Raw genomic sequence first — 15,844 nt, 5'->3', positions numbered from 1 at the left:
ACAACGCTTGTCCAGGGTACTTGCAGCTTTAAGAGGTGCCAGGAGACAAAGTATAGATTTCTGATTACTTTGGACAGAGTGGCCATCAGGGCACTTGTGTTATTTCCTGGAGGCCTCTTCTTTTTGAAAGAAAACCGTCTTCCCCATCCATACACACCTTTTCCCGAAAGAGTTCTTTCAGAAAAAGGTTTCTTCCTCATATAAAGAGGTTTACCTCTGTCAGAAAAACCTCTCCCTTCTTTCAACTTTTTGGTGACAGAACGTGATTGCAGTGTTGACATAAGTGACGTTTTTTTGGGAAAACAGATGTTTTCCCCAAAAAAACTCTGCAGTGTAAACATACCCTAAATGAATCAAACTACAATAATTTACTGATTCTTTATACGAGATCCAAAGTCACATTACATTTATAATTCTTTAATCTTAACTTTTGCTAATTCTAGTGTGTTATCAATATGGTAAATTTTTGCTAAGTATTAGCATGTTTCTAATGATGGATTGTATGTTCTTTTACTCTGACGTAGAAAATATATTTAGGTGGCCAAAAAGAGACAACTTATGATTGATGAGAGATGGCTGTAATTGATTAAATATTGATCTTTCTGAAGATGCTTCTAGCTTATCAGGAACTACTCTAATATGTTTTCTGTCAAATGGATTTGGTTACAGATATCTTTTGTGATTGATATAATAATGAATTATCAAACATTTGTCTTCAGTTTATTCATTATGCAAATCATATACCAAAAAAAGAGCTCTGTTAGTGAATAGGTTTTTTACTGTATTTTGCAAACATGCATATTGTATGCAAGTTCTGGGAGCTAGCTGATACTGTCCAACACTGCCTACTGTTCCTCAGACTGGTTTGGTATGTATGACCTTCCATTCTGTTTGTGCTGCTTTGATTAATACCCTTTGATTAATAAATTCCAGTGGAGTCTGATTGCTTGACATCTTAACAACAGAATTTAACCTAAATCCAACATTCCATAGTTTTGTCTGGTCTGCATTGCTAAGAGGCGTAAACAATGGTAAAGTCTTTTTTGTTGTTTGTTTCTATATTTAACAGGTATTACAAAGACTGTCAGGAATGGTTCTGTTATGGTTAGATATTAATCATTTTTCTCTCCACAAGCTCAATATAAAGATGAATTGCCAAACAAAACCAAAACCAAAACCTTCCACTGCTGCCACTTCTTGCTGCTTCATGGCGTATAAATATGACTCTAAACAGGGCCAAATGGTGCCTCTTTGGCACCTGGTTTGGGACAATGCAGAGCCACACTGTTTGAAAGGAAGCACTGAGGAGATATATCTCAGAATGCCTCCTTGACTTTCATTATGAGCAGGAGGACTCTGCTTGCTACTACACCCAAACACACAGAGCAACCAGCATCCTTCACCCTTTGGGCCACTCTTGTCACACAGATTTTGCAATTTGCCTCACAAAAAAAAGTGACTTTCTTCATTCTATTCCTTTAGCTCATTCATTTTCAGGATTTATTCTTGTTCTCTTCTTGTTATTGGCCAAATGTCCTGCTGAGCTGAAGTAGCTTTCAAAACAGATTCTGGGAATGGTGCCAAAATATCCAGTGGATATAGCCACAGATATTGGCCTCATGCATTTCTTTGTGTGCCTGTGTGGCAACTGCTCATTTCAGCAGGAGTAAGTAAGTGTCTATTGCAGCAGAGAAGGAGCAGTGGAAGGTATTTGCCCCCGCTGACTCTTAATTTTCATTATAACAATCTCTAAGGTTACAGACCCGGCTTCACAACATGTCCTGTCCTTCACATCACTTGTAAAGTTATTCTCTTGTAGCAATGAATGAACAGGAGAGTGCACCAAAAGAATTTTAGAAGGGAATCTTTTGGCTATTGTTCTTATTTGTGGTCATGTGGTTTTGTGGATAAATGATTCTTCCAGAATATGCTGACAGATACATTTCTGTCAACAGAAATAAAAATGTGTTGAACTTTCAGTGAAAAGTCAGGGCTGAAATGACATGTTGGTGGATGGAATGCTATCACTTGGCTGATATAGCTTCCATAGGACAAAGGTGATCCTCTGAAAGAGTTTGTGGCTTTGCTTCATGAATTAATAACTGCATAAAGCCCTCATTATTGCCAACACAGATATCAGTGAGGCAAGAGCTATTATGAAGGTCAGAGTTTAAATGGTCCGCTTAAATCTACTCTTAGCGTTGCTCTACAACTGGCACCTTGCGGTCACAGAACAAATTGCCAGCTAGATTTCTGATGTCAGAGTGATCCTGGTTAAGTTCAGAGGTTCTCTTATTTAGGACTAGATTTTGCTTGTATTGTGCTGTATGCAGGGTGCTTTGCTGCAGCAGGACTCTAAATGGATTTGATTCTGAACTCTGCTGACTGACTGTACCTTCTAAGATGCTGTTTGTTAGAACTTCTGAGCATGTGTGGTCTCTCCATTCACTTCCAATGGGGTCAAGGAGCTTTGATCCTCAAAAATAGTGAAGTCAATTGGGTGCTCTAACTACCTCTGTGCCTGACAACTCTATGTTTGATGTCCTTCTATTTCTCTTAAGGTATGCTTGCACCACCAACACTGTGGAACACCATCTCCTCTTCCCAGGCATGGTGTGGCTTGCCATGGTACACATACACACAGGATCCTGACACCTTCCTCCTGTTCCTCATATAACATTCATGCCAGGTGAGTAATTGCCCTACTTCCGTCTTCCTTTTTCTATGGAGAGTAGAGTTTGGATAACATGGCATACATATGTTTTCTTAAAAATTGCCTTTTAAATGTTATAAAGAGACTGGAGAGAGGTGAGATTCAAGTAATTTCAATACAAAACTAGGAATTTGGAAGTCTTGATATGTAATCCCAGCCCTCACACTTATTTCATCTATGGCCTTCACCTCTCTGCTTCATTTCCTAACTTGTAAAATGGGATTTGGGATGAAAACTGATCTTATAGTTCAGGTACTCAGTGTTAAGGCACTGTAGTTAATTCTCAGGTCTGCCTCAGACTTAGGGTATGTCTACACTACCACCCGAGTTCGAACTAGGGTGGTAATGTAGGCAACCGGAGTTGCAAATGAAGCCCGGGAGTTGAATTTCCCGGGCTTCATTTGCATCTCGCCTGGCGCCACCATTTTTAACTGTCCGCTAGTGCGGACTCCGTGCTGCGCGACTACATGCGGCACGGACTAGGTAGTTCGGACTAGGCTTCCTAGTCCGAACTACCGTTACTCCTTCACATGAAACGAGGAGTAATGGTAGTTCGGACTAGGAAACCTAGTCCGAACTACCTAGTCCGTGTACCTAGTTAGTGTAGCCATGCGGCACGGAGTCCGCACTAGCGGACATTTAAAAATGGTGGCGCCTGGCAAGATGCAAATGAAGCCCGGGAAATTCAAATACCGGGCTTCATTTGCAACTCCGGTTGCCTACATTACCACCCTAGTTCGAACTACGGTGGTAGTGTAGACATACCCTTAATGTGCTGCTGTTATTGAACATTATTATTATTATATTGTAGTGCTCAGAAGGAGTCATAGAACAGGACCCATTGTGCTAAGTACTGTACACAAACTCAAGACAATCCCTGCCTCATACTACATGCAAAGGAAGTATAAGACAAGAGACATCTGATGAATACAAACAACCAATGGAGGATTATAAGGAGACAATAAGTTCATATCAGTCAATATCACAGGCTGTGGTTTTGGTGCTCCAGCTGCCTAGCTGTTGTCAAGCTTTTTAGAGGTCTCATGGTGAAGGAAAGTTTTGAGGAGGGTTTAAAGGCACATCATGACTTAATTTTGTGGAGGTTTATGGGGAGTACTTCCCATGAAGGAGGGGTGGAGACAGAAAACATGAAGGTGCTTGTTTGAAAAATCAATGAATAGACAATGGAGGCTGAAATCATATACCCATGAGATCCAGAAACTGACCTCTCAATACTAAATTAGAAATGACAGGCAGGGTGCTGATCAATTCCGAAGGGCTTTGAAAGTGAAGATAACAACATTTTGGTGCATCAGTCCCCAATATGTACAGTGGGGACAGGCCTGCCAACAGAAGGATTAAATGGGACAGTTGCCCTGGAGCCTGGCAATTCAAAAGGGCCTGGGGCTCCTCCTGTCTGCTGCTCTACCACTGGAGCAGCAGCAGCTGAAGCCCAGGGCCCTTCCAACTGACACCAGAGCACCTGTGTTCTGGGTGGCTCTCAAGTCTGGCTACCCCAGCTCCACCCCTTCCCAAGGGAAGAGTTTTGAGACATTTGAGGTGGGGGGGCAGCAGCCCTGTGCACCAGGATGAGGCTCACTTTTCTTCCTGCTCCCCTGATGGTAAGGGAGCAAGGAGAAATATTTGGATTCCGTGATTTACACCTCTGTCCCCTCCCTTCACCAGCCAGGATTGAGAGGCATGCACAGAATCCACCCTTGCCTCTTCCACCCAAGACCCCGCCCCTTTCAGAATTGTTACAGTGTCTCCCTTCTCCCCCCCCCCCCCGCACCCAACACCAAATCTGTTGGCCCTCCTGCATGAATTTATCAGTACTCCCATCCTTTGTCTTGTTCCATAACCTTGGCCGTGGCTTGGGAAATTCAATAGTGGCCTTTACTCTTCTTCAGCCCTGTGCTAGTCTAGTCCCCCACATTAATTTAGAGCAGCTTGGCAGACTATGTCAACTCTAAGCTCTGGTTCTGCCAGTACTGCAATACAAGAGTCTGACTGTCAGTCAGTTTAAAAAGTTTAAAATACAAACTCATATAATATGAAAGTAGCCCTTCAAACCCATCACAATACTTAAGGCTATTATTAATCTCATCATTGAATTTTCTGAAAGGCAATGGTTGTCTCTAAGCAGCTACACTATACGGCTGTACATCATCACTTATAAATACTAAGAAAGTATAAAATACATATTTATGAATAAGGTCTGTGTTTTTAAAAGACTCTAAATATGTGTATCCAATTCAGAATCCTAGTGCTATATTACATAGTCATGTGTTAAGGACTTCTGCAAATCCATATGTGACATGACCATTCGCCTCTATTCTCCTCGATTAACAACAAATTTGTTTATATACTTTAGGGAAGCCATCTGTGTGCAACCACTTTGAGTGTGATACACTTATGTTCTTATATTTGTGGGATATATTTTATAGACTGTGAAGAAAACCTTATTGGAGTCTAAACTCACCCAGACCCTACATTTTTGCCCCTTGACATGCACTCTGGTTCTGCACTCTGAGGTGCCAGATGCCTTTCTCCTGCCTAAGCCCAAGAGCAAGTCACAAAGTAGGAAAGGATTTTTTTTGTCCAGCTAAGTCATGTGTGAGGGCTCAGTCTCATATACATTATCAAAGGCCACCTGCTCTGTTGGGCTTCTCTTGTGATTTCACGCACAATGGAGGGGAAGAGATTTGAATAGGAATCAGCCTCCACTCAGGTGAGTGCACTAACTACTGAACTATGGAAACCCTGATAAGGGGCTCCTTCAGCCTCTCCTAGTATATTTGTTCCACTCTAATTGAATAAGAAAATGTTATTTAGGCCAGAGACTAGGTCTGAGTGTCTTGATAGACTAATAATTAAGGTACTCACCCCTGAGGTAGAAAATCCTTAGTCAAATCCACAAGAGGAGGGGGAACTTGAGCAAGGGGCTTTCAACATCCAGGGTGAGTCCTCATCCACTAGGGCACAGGTTATAAGGAAGGCACTATTTCCTTGTCATTTTTCTTCAGGCTCTACATGTGACTTAGGCAGCCAAATGCCAATTTTCACCCAGTTTTTGGATCACACATAGTTTTCTCCCTGAAGCAAGGATACAGAAAGGGGAATGGCTTAGAAAACACCCAGCATCTCCTCCTGGCAACCATAAATGGCTCTCTACATGGCATGCAACGTTTGTGGGTCACACTCAAGTCATCTGTTTCTCCCCATTCATTGTATAGAATCTTAGTCACCTGCCTCAGTTATGTAGACAACAAGGCTGTTCCTCTGATTTTCCAGGTACTATGACACTCAACGTGCTTAAGTCCATTCATGGATCTCGCCTTTCATTTATGGTGCAAAGAATCTGTACAAGGTAGAGCGCGTGGTCCTGAATTTCCTATATTAGCTTAAAATGTCTCTACGTGACACATTTCTTATGGTCATTCATTTGTAGTTTAATAAGCATTTTAAATAGCCATTATTCCAGATGACAATTTATTATCATTGGAGTAAAAGGTTTTACTTGACCATAAGCTTTTGTTTTGTTTGTTTGCTATTAACATGCTGAGATTGTTTGTGGAAATATGAATTATTTAGTAATACTGGCACCAGCAGCTGTGAAGTGCAGAGAAATGGGATTATTGGATTTATCAAATCCTATCTATGTAAGTATGTTTGGTTGATAATTGAATGAAAACAAAATTTAAACAATAAACAAAGTGTCCTAGCTCAGGGCTGCTTCAATAAAATGTTAAAAGGGATTACTTAAAAGGGACTTTATTTAAAAAGAAAAAGCTAGCTGCAGAGTTCATAAACAATGAGTAAGTTCAGAGTCCTTTCATTTATTAAAGTACTCTTCCTTTGTCATAAATGGCCCTCTAGAGGATGTTGTACAATGCAAAACAGTTTCAGTCATCAAAAGAAGAAAACTAAAAAGAAAATGCACTTACACAATAACAAAATGAAATGTAAAAGTATCCCCCTTGTGATTAAGTGATTTCTGTCATAGATACAGAGTGGTGGGAAAGATGACCTCTGTCATGAAAGATTAAAAAACCTTCTCTGGTCCAAGTCAGCCTCAATCCAGTATACCCAGCTGGCTTTTTAGGGATGGGAAGACGGGGGTAGCCACTCACAAGTAAGGCTTTCAGGTCACTCGAGTATCAAGTTGAATCAAATGCTTCTTGATGAGAAGGAGCCTGATGACATTGCCGGACCAAGCCCTTAAGGTCAGCTGGTTTGTCTCTTCTGTTGTAATCTCTAGGACTAACTCTTGGCCTAAAATTACACAAGCAGATAGGAGCTGAGGCTCCTATGGAACTGAAGTAGGGGACCTGAGCTCTTTTGGTCTATGGAACTATTTTCTTTGTTTGTTTTGGACAGTTTTTACTCTGACACACTTTGTCCTCATACCCAAAAGAGGGAAGACTTGCTAAGAGATACGGTTGAAGGGCTATATTGTAGCCTGCCGTACTGCGGTTGTTTAGGGAATTATTCTGACTGAGGAGATATCTCAGGCTTTAAGGATTATTCTGAATAAGTCATTAAAGACTGGTGAGATTCTAGAGGACTGGAGAGGGGCAAATATATCACCACTTCATAAAAAGGGGAAATAAGGACAACCCACGGCATTACAGAATTACAGTCATCTTAGCTTCTGTACCAGGAAAGACAAGGTAACAAATAATTAAGAAATCAATTTATGGAACATTTAAAAGACAGTAAGGAGATAAGTAACAGTCAGCATGGATTTGGCAAGAACAAACCAACCTAATAGCTTCATCTGAGGCTTTGTCTACACTGTACGGTTTTTGCACAAGAAGCATTTTGCAGAAGAGATCTTCTGCAAAAACGTCTTGCACAAAAGCGCGTCCACACCTGAAAAAGAACATCACAAAAGCAATGTGCTATTATGCAAGAGAGCATCCACATTGGATGGACACTCTTGCACAAGAAAGTTCTGATTCCTATTCACAGAATGGCTATCAGAGCATCTGTGCTTTTTCTGACAGGTTCTTTTTGCGCAAGAAACTCCAGTTTAGCATCCATACACACCTTTTTTTGGGAAACAACTCTTGTGAAAAAAGGAGTTGTAGAAAGAGCTGTACTTACACTGCAAAAACTCTCTGTTCTGCCATTTTACTGTAAATTTTCTTGTGCAAAAACGCACTTGAGGTGTGGACACTGCGGATTTTTGCACAAAAACCCTGTAGTATAGACATAGCCTGACTGGGTAATAAGCCTTGTGGATGGGGAGAAGCACCAGATAGGTATATCTTGACGTTAGAAATGCTCTTAAATTGGTGAAAAATAGCCAAAGAGAGAGAAAATAAAGCAGCTTTTGCCCTTTTGTTGTCTTCCAGTCAGGTGACTCCCTGATCAGTCTGAACAGGAGGACCTTAGCATCCTTCCTGACTAGGTATCCTTTCTCTAGCTAAACTAGGGTATGTCTACACTACCACCCTAATTCGAACTAGGGTGGTAATGTAGGCAACTGGAGTGGCAAATGAAGCCCGGGATTTGAATTTCCCGGGCTTCATTTGCATGTCGCCGGGCGCCGCCATTTTTAAATGTCCGCTAGTGCGGACTCCGTGCCGCGTGTAGCCGCGTGGCACGGAGTCCGCACTAGTGGACATTTTAAAATGGTGGCGCCCAGCTTTATGCAAATGAAGCCCGGGAAATTCAAATCCCGGGCTTCATTTGCAACTCCGGTTGCCTACATTACCACCCTAGTTCGAACTAGGGTGGTAGTGTAGACATACCCCTAGTTCTTCTAGAAAGGGGGTGGCCTTTTCTGTAGATTGATGATGCATCACTCTACAAACACATACGCCGACAACCCTCTTTTGTTAGTTCTTTGACATTACCTTTGGAATTCTAACCAGTCTAGCATAGAGGAAAGTAGACAATAGAGAAGTCAAAGTGCAGAACATTAAAATGGAGTTTGCAGCTTGGTAAAGATGTATACAAAGAACTCTGTCTCAGACAGAATCAGATGTACAGATTTTCCCAAATTGTCACAGTGCCATGGTTTATAAATCAGATGATCACAGGAACTGTCAGTTAGGCTATTTAATAGCAAAAGTAGATATTGTGTGCTTATAACATATTACAAATTTACCTGGGTTTGTTTTCATCTATTTAATTTTGAATAAGCAAATGGAATTTATTTAGCCATGTGTGTATCCTCCGACTGTGTTCTTGCTTGATTTTTGTGATATTTTATAGTAGGTGATCTTGAAAAATTGAGTATAAAATTACAACCTCATCTCAATGATTCTTTGGTAAATGAGACCCCCAAAATGCTGAAATGTGTAACAATCTGTTTTGGAGGCAAATATGTGAGTTTGATTTTGGGTACAAACAACCATGGCATATCTCCTGCTTGAGATTAAAGTCTCTTTAAGCAGATGGATTTTTTCAACCTGCTCTGAACAGAATAAACACATGCTGCACAGTCTCATTGTACCCAGTTCCTGTGACTTAGATTTTGGTTTGAAAGTTTCATGCAGCTCCAGTGATAAGATATTATTAAACTGCATGAGAGGAGGAATTATGACCAAAAAAATACCCACGTCTTTTTTTTTTACCTTCAGTTTTTGCAGATAGGAGTGAGATTTTTAATTTGGGTCAACAGACGTGCTCTGCTAAAGGTTATATTTTTGGTCTGACAATTTGGGAACAGTTCAGGCTGTTACTAAGGAGATAGTGAATCTGAAGCCATTTCTAAGACGATGCAATGATGCTGATAGATATTTAATATATTCCATAAGGGCAGATCTTTTCCAAAAGTTCTCTGTTAAAATTGCTGATTTCTGTCACATATCCAGTTATCTAATTTCAGGTTACTGACACCGGAGGCATGACATTTATTTTAAAGTCTCTCTCTGTGTTTCTCTTTTTGGGGTGCTGTGTATGTGTAAAACACTTGCTTGTTTCCCTGCCTCCATTATCTTTTCTTTCTCATGCCCCTCCTTCTTTCCTTCTCTCATACCATTTCTATCCCCTCTAACATAAAATATGTATACATACAGATCATAGCACTGTAATGTTAAGATCCCCACACAACATACCTAACTAAAGACCCAATCCAATACCTAGTGATACCAATGGGAGTCTTTCTATTGACAACAATGGACATTGGATGGTCCATATGGCTATGTCTACACAATAGCGTTACTTTGTAATAACTGATGTTATTCCAAAATAATATAGTCCATGTCTACACACAAGCAGTTATTTTGACATAATGTCGAAATAATGTTGAGCTAGAGGACTGCTTACTCTGAGTCCTGTAACCCACATTGAACGAGGAGTAAAGGAAGTTAGGGAAAGAGTGCTCTATCTCGATATAACTACTGTGTAGACAGAGCCAAAAGTCGAAATAAGCTATTTTGACTTAAGCTACACAATTAGCTTAGCTCGAGTTGTGTAGCTTTTTTCAAGTTTAGCCCTGTTGTAGAGATGTGCCCTAAATGATTAAGCCTATTTCTGTCCTGCTCGTTCTCATTTTTCCCTATCAGGTTGCTGCATCTTGCCTTATATTTAGAAATTTATCCTGGCAGGGGCATTTTCTTATCTCCTTGTTTAGTGCCTCATTCATTTTTTTAAAATGCTCAGAAATAATGAATAATCAGAAAACATGGACCATAAGAATGGAACTGTTAGTTCTACTTTTGCAAAATTTACATTAAAATAGGAAGGGTGAACATATTTGTCACCTTTGAATTGATGCAATTTGGTTGATATTGTATTTTTGGAAACATGATTTTATGCTGATGTATTTTTGTTAAGAGTAAAGGAAAAAAGGGAGGGGAGAGAGGAGACAATTGTAGGAAGATGAGCTTATTGCTCACTTTGTAAGAGCCTCTGCTTGGGATCCCCTTACAGCTCTGTTCTGCAGCAGATGGGAAAGCATACTTCTTACATGTAAAAGTGCAACACACAGATAACAGAATCAACACTATTACCACAAGAGTGCTTCTCATGGGATTTGTCCTATTATGAAGTAGTTGGGAGCTGCTATCTGTACATGTGCTGCAGTCACCAGAGCTCAGGGAATACTAAAGAAATTAGAGTGATTAACACATATTTAAATGTGAAATAATATTAAATGATAACTCTTTACTGTCAGAAATAAATACATGTGCACTATTCTCCAGTTGCATCCATGTGCTTTCTTTGTGTTCCCCAACACAAATATATCTACCCATGGTCAACACCCCAAAGCTCTTATATACGTCATTTAAAATATACAATGTACTGTGTACAACAGACTTGGAAGCTGGACATATCCAGCCCCTTGTTCCTATCCAAAGAAAGAAGTGGGCAGACTTAAGATATGTCTTCATTCGCCATGTCAGAAATCAACATTCTAGTATAGATGTTCTAGTATAGACCTGTACTTTGAATACTGAGGATACCACCACCTGGCATCTGCAGTAATCACAATCGCTAAGGGTAAGGGAAGCTAACAGGAATGTTTGCTCCTATTGGCTTGCACAGTGGGGGCAGTGCCAAGCTCAGCTTAAGGTAAGCTGACATGAGCTATGTATTTCTTGTAACTGGAGTTGCACACCATAAGCCAAGCTGCTGGGTCTAGTGTAGATGTGGCCTTATTCTGTAATTAGTGTGGCCTTTGCATACATTTAAAGGAAAGCCTCAGGAGGGGAACACTCTGCCTGTTACAATGGTATGCACTGTGTAGCCTCCTTCTGAGAAAAATGTGACCCATTGTCCATGTAGCAGCGGCCAGCCAGGCCTCTATAATAAATTTTAAAAAACTGTCTTTGTAAATGGATGTCTTGAGCGCATTAGTGCACTATTGTCCTAGCATTAAGCAATCCATAACCAAAGAAATCCAAAGTTTCCTTCTGTAGAGCCAGTTGAGCTTTCTGGGTGCCAATAGTCTTTACAATCCAAGTCATGGGTACTCTTACAACTTTGTCAACCCTTCCTTTACATGTGTCATATCATGAGGTCCTTATTCAGTTTTTATTCAAGCCAAAAACTTTAGGATAAAAAAGGTTCTAAATATATGGCCATGTGACACAGATTTCACATTGACCTCTACTTCTTTCCTCCCCAATTAGGACATTGTGCAAGATTTCCAACCTCTGACAGTGTTCATCTATTTCAAACTAGTTCCCATCAAAGGGATAAGAATATATATCCTCAGATGACTATCAAGAAAGTAGGATACAGAAAACTGCACATATAAATGCACTTCCCCCCACCCCAAAAAACCCCTCTACCAATAGACATCTCACACTGTTAATATACACTATTCACAGTGGGAATGTGCCTACTCCCACTGAAGTCAAAGGTGGCAAGCTTAAATGAATCATGTTCCTACAACATATTCTAGCCATCGTGAAATTAAAAGTAGATTTGACCAGAGGTGCTAATGCTTTTAATAAGGATTGGAAATTAGATTATACAGTCACTCTTCCAATCTGATCAAGTAAAAGAGCCTGGAACATGGAATATATTCCTTTAGAATCAATATTTCTATTTCTGTAGCAAAGTAGGTCTTCCCAGAGGAAGCAATTAAGGTGATTTCGGCTAAAAGTCTGAAAGACTCGAGAGGTCCATGAAGACACAAGAGGTTTGTAGAAGGTTATCTTTGTGGATCGAAAGAAGATGGTTAAGAACATTCAGAATGATGTGTGGAAAGCAGGTACCTACATAAAATTGTGTACGTCACCATAAGCAAAAAGTCATTGTAAGTGTCCTGGATAACAATTTGGAGAATCAGTGCTTTGATTCCTTCAGGACTGATTCTGGAACCATTGCTATTCTGTTTGGTTAAAGACCTAGGCTGGAGCTGTGCTTCTGATTGGGAAATGTTTCTGAAGATAAAAGTACTGGAAACATTAATATCTTATGTAATACAGATGCCATCTTCATAAAGACTAACATACTTTAGGAGAGTTGGCTATTTTGTGCACCATTTTTTGTATAGATTAAACAATCTCTTCAGTTTAAAATGTGATAGCAGGCAATGTGCCCACAATTTCATTTCACTGAAGCTTAGAAAAGGACCTGTTCTATTTACTTTGAAACTCAGGACAGAGTTCCTGTTGTTCCAGTGCTCTACTTAAGAATTTTTGCAAATATCTTTACAGTTGAAACCATCTGTCTCTGTCTAGAATCCTTTAATTCCATAATTCCTGAACATCCATTTCTGAGAATACTGCAAATGAGAGAACATTCATATGTTGGTCCTGAATGTCTGCCAAACAGATCAATTTTTTTCTAGTTCTCTTCCTCATTTTTCAATGTTGCTTTCACCATCCAAGTGTACAGAAAATGCTCTCTGGTTCATTTACACTTAAGTTATAAAAACTCTTAAGCAGGCTGAGATAACTAAAGTCGTATCATTGTTAAACTATAGTTTAAACAAAACACTAGTCTATAGTAAATAATCTTAAAACTGTGACCAAATGTTACATTACATATATCATTACCATCTGCAGTTATAATTAAGTTTGCTTAACATTTTCCATATTAAGCCATTGTTTACAGCTGCTATGTAAGCTTTTGAGTTGAATTTTTCCATACTTTGTCCCAGGTTGACTTTTATGTTCACGTTTCAGCATAAACGGTTCAGCTGTGTTCAAGAATGAGGTTAAGGAAAATTAATTTAAGTAGTTTTGTTGACCTTTTAACAATGCCTAACTGTGTCAAGGATTTTAAGATGATGTCGGAGCAAAGCAATGGTTTTGAAAGTGTACTGGAAATGTGGGGAGAGAATAGTCTTGGGGGTTTGAGTTGCCATGAAAATCTATTTAGATAGGACCCAAATAATAAGCTTCTGAATATCACCATGTGTACATGCTCCTTTTAAAAAGAATTGTTTCTAAATTTTCTGTATATATCGTTATGCTGAGCAAGCTACCAGATTCACTGACCTTTTATCTGCTTTGCACAACATGTGCAACTTCAGTCTGACCTTAATCTCTGCAGTATGGGAAAATATTTACTTATCTAATCATTTTCTTTACTTATCCTTTGCTTCATTTATTTCACAGTATACACACTGAATGGGGCAGAGACTTATAAGTCAAAGTTGTTTTCTTGTTATTAAAACACTGACTTAGAGGCCAGGTGAGTTGGGTTTTATTCTTGGCTCTGTCACAGTCTTTCTATGTGATGCTGGTCTTTCACAATAAACTCACAGAAGGGGGCAAATTGCAGTTGCAGAGAGAGCCTCAGGTCTGGCATTTCCTATTCTTTAAAGAAGTTTGTTGTATGTAATTATGACAAGACTAACAGAACACTATTTTTTTCTACCTCTAACAGCCAATGCTGGGAGATATTTATTTTAGAACAGGGGTGAGCAAATCCAGTCTGCCAGGGTTAGCTCCTGGTAAGCCCCCACCACCATATTTACCTGTATGACCGCAGGTACCAGTGACGGTAGCTCCTGTTGGCTGTGGATCATTATTCCCAGCCAATGAGAGATGTCAGAAGCAGTGTCTAGGTCCAAACTGCTTCCTGCCACTCCTGTTGGCAAGAAATGGTGATCTGCGGCCAACAGGAGCTGAGATAGCCAGTACCTATGGCCATGCAGGTAAATATAGCAGCAACAGCCCACCAGGAGCTAACCCTGGTGAGCTGCCATTGTGTTATTATCCTGATTTAGGACCAAGATTAACATGATTCAGTCTTCTTTTTCTATCAGAGGGGTAGCCGTGTTAGTCTGAATCTGCAAAAGCAGCGAGGAGTCCGGTGGCACCTTATAGACTAACTGAAGTGTTGGAGCATAAGTTTTCGTGGGCAAAGACCCACTTCGTCAGTCTTCTTTTTGGTGGTCCAGATAAGATGGATAATATTAATTTGACTAACTTTAATACACATATCAACAGTGTGAGAGTCCTAATAATTGAGCCATGTGTACAATGTCTCCTTAGTGGTATTGTTAAGTGTTAATCAAATGAGACAAGTGTCTAGTGTCATTCACTTAATGGTCCCACCAAATCAATTTACTTTTTTTTCTTTTCTCTTTTAATTAAGTGACTGTATATTAACTGCTCACTAACTTTAAGGGTGAAAAAGTAATTTTAACACGGGTCAATGACAACTGAACCCACATAACTTATTATTATTGTATCAGACATAATCTCAATTAATCTTCTTACTGCAGGCTAAGCTTCTTTGATGCCACTAAAACCAAAGCTTAAGAGCTATAAGTGACTCCGAGCCCCTCTACTTAAGGGTTGCAAATGATTTTCTACTGCTCTGGTTATTGAGAAAGGCCTTCAATAGATAAAGTTATAGAGGTATGGTACATAGAAATATACTAGAGGTTTAAAGGGACGGAGGTAAAATCATGTGATCATATATAAACTGTAACAAATAAAAAAACAGGGAAGCCTATGACATACCAGGGTGCAATCCAGACAAGTGATGAGCAGTGTCACTCTTGCCTACAATTCTGGGTGCCTTATAATGCTTTGCTGTTGTAGCTTCCAATTTGGGTTGCTCCTAATTAGGATGTCAACATGTAGATTACACTCAGCATGTCCATGTACAGTCACAGAGTGAATGCAGCAGACAGCAAATTCCAGATACTCTCTGGATTCTATCAGCTTTGATTACTACATGCAGAGTTACCCCAACACATCACCTGTCCCCAAAAAAGTGTTCCTCACTGACAACGCCTCTCCCAGATAATCCAGATATCTTAGGTCCATTGTCTGTCTAAGGAGATCAAAATACAACAGATTGCCATTTCAAAATGCAGTTACCCACAGACTTCTCAACATTGGGTTGGTTCTGATTAAAGAATATAACTAAATGCAGTTATTAAGGTAGTAATGTCAGAAACGGTTGCAAGAAAAAATAAAGATAAAATACTTCCTAGTATTAATATTTAAACAAAACTTAGACGTAGTTCAAGGTGAAATTCTGAACACAAGTTTTCAGTACATTACTGACCAAACTATAAGATCAGAATATGTTCCCAAAATCCAGCAGCTGTTTCTCTTGTCTTCTTAGGTGAAAAGAAAGATGAGTAGGGAGATGTGGAGTCTTGTGGAAAAAGAATGGTTCATGCTGAGATGTTTTTGACAAAGATTCTGACAATAATGTGTGGGGCATGAATAGCCATCATGAAATCACAGTGGCTAA

At 39.7% G+C, this 15,844-nt stretch overlaps 1 long non-coding RNA gene across 1 annotated transcript in view; it reads left to right on the top strand.

Moving 5' to 3' along the window:
• Positions 1-15,844, top strand: part of LOC142826697 (uncharacterized) — a 193,750-nt gene that overhangs the window by 53,556 nt on the left and 124,350 nt on the right. The window contains exon 2 of the long non-coding RNA XR_012900900.2: positions 2,562-2,689. This is a non-coding gene — a long non-coding RNA (uncharacterized LOC142826697). The remainder of the gene's footprint in view (positions 1-2,561; positions 2,690-15,844) is intronic.

Source organism: Pelodiscus sinensis, chromosome 2, assembly GCF_052426305.1.
Source record: "Pelodiscus sinensis isolate ZL-2025 chromosome 2, ASM5242630v1, whole genome shotgun sequence".
Classification (NCBI taxonomy): Eukaryota; Metazoa; Chordata; order Testudines; family Trionychidae; genus Pelodiscus; species Pelodiscus sinensis.
This window is presented reverse-complemented; position numbering and strand designations above follow the sequence as displayed.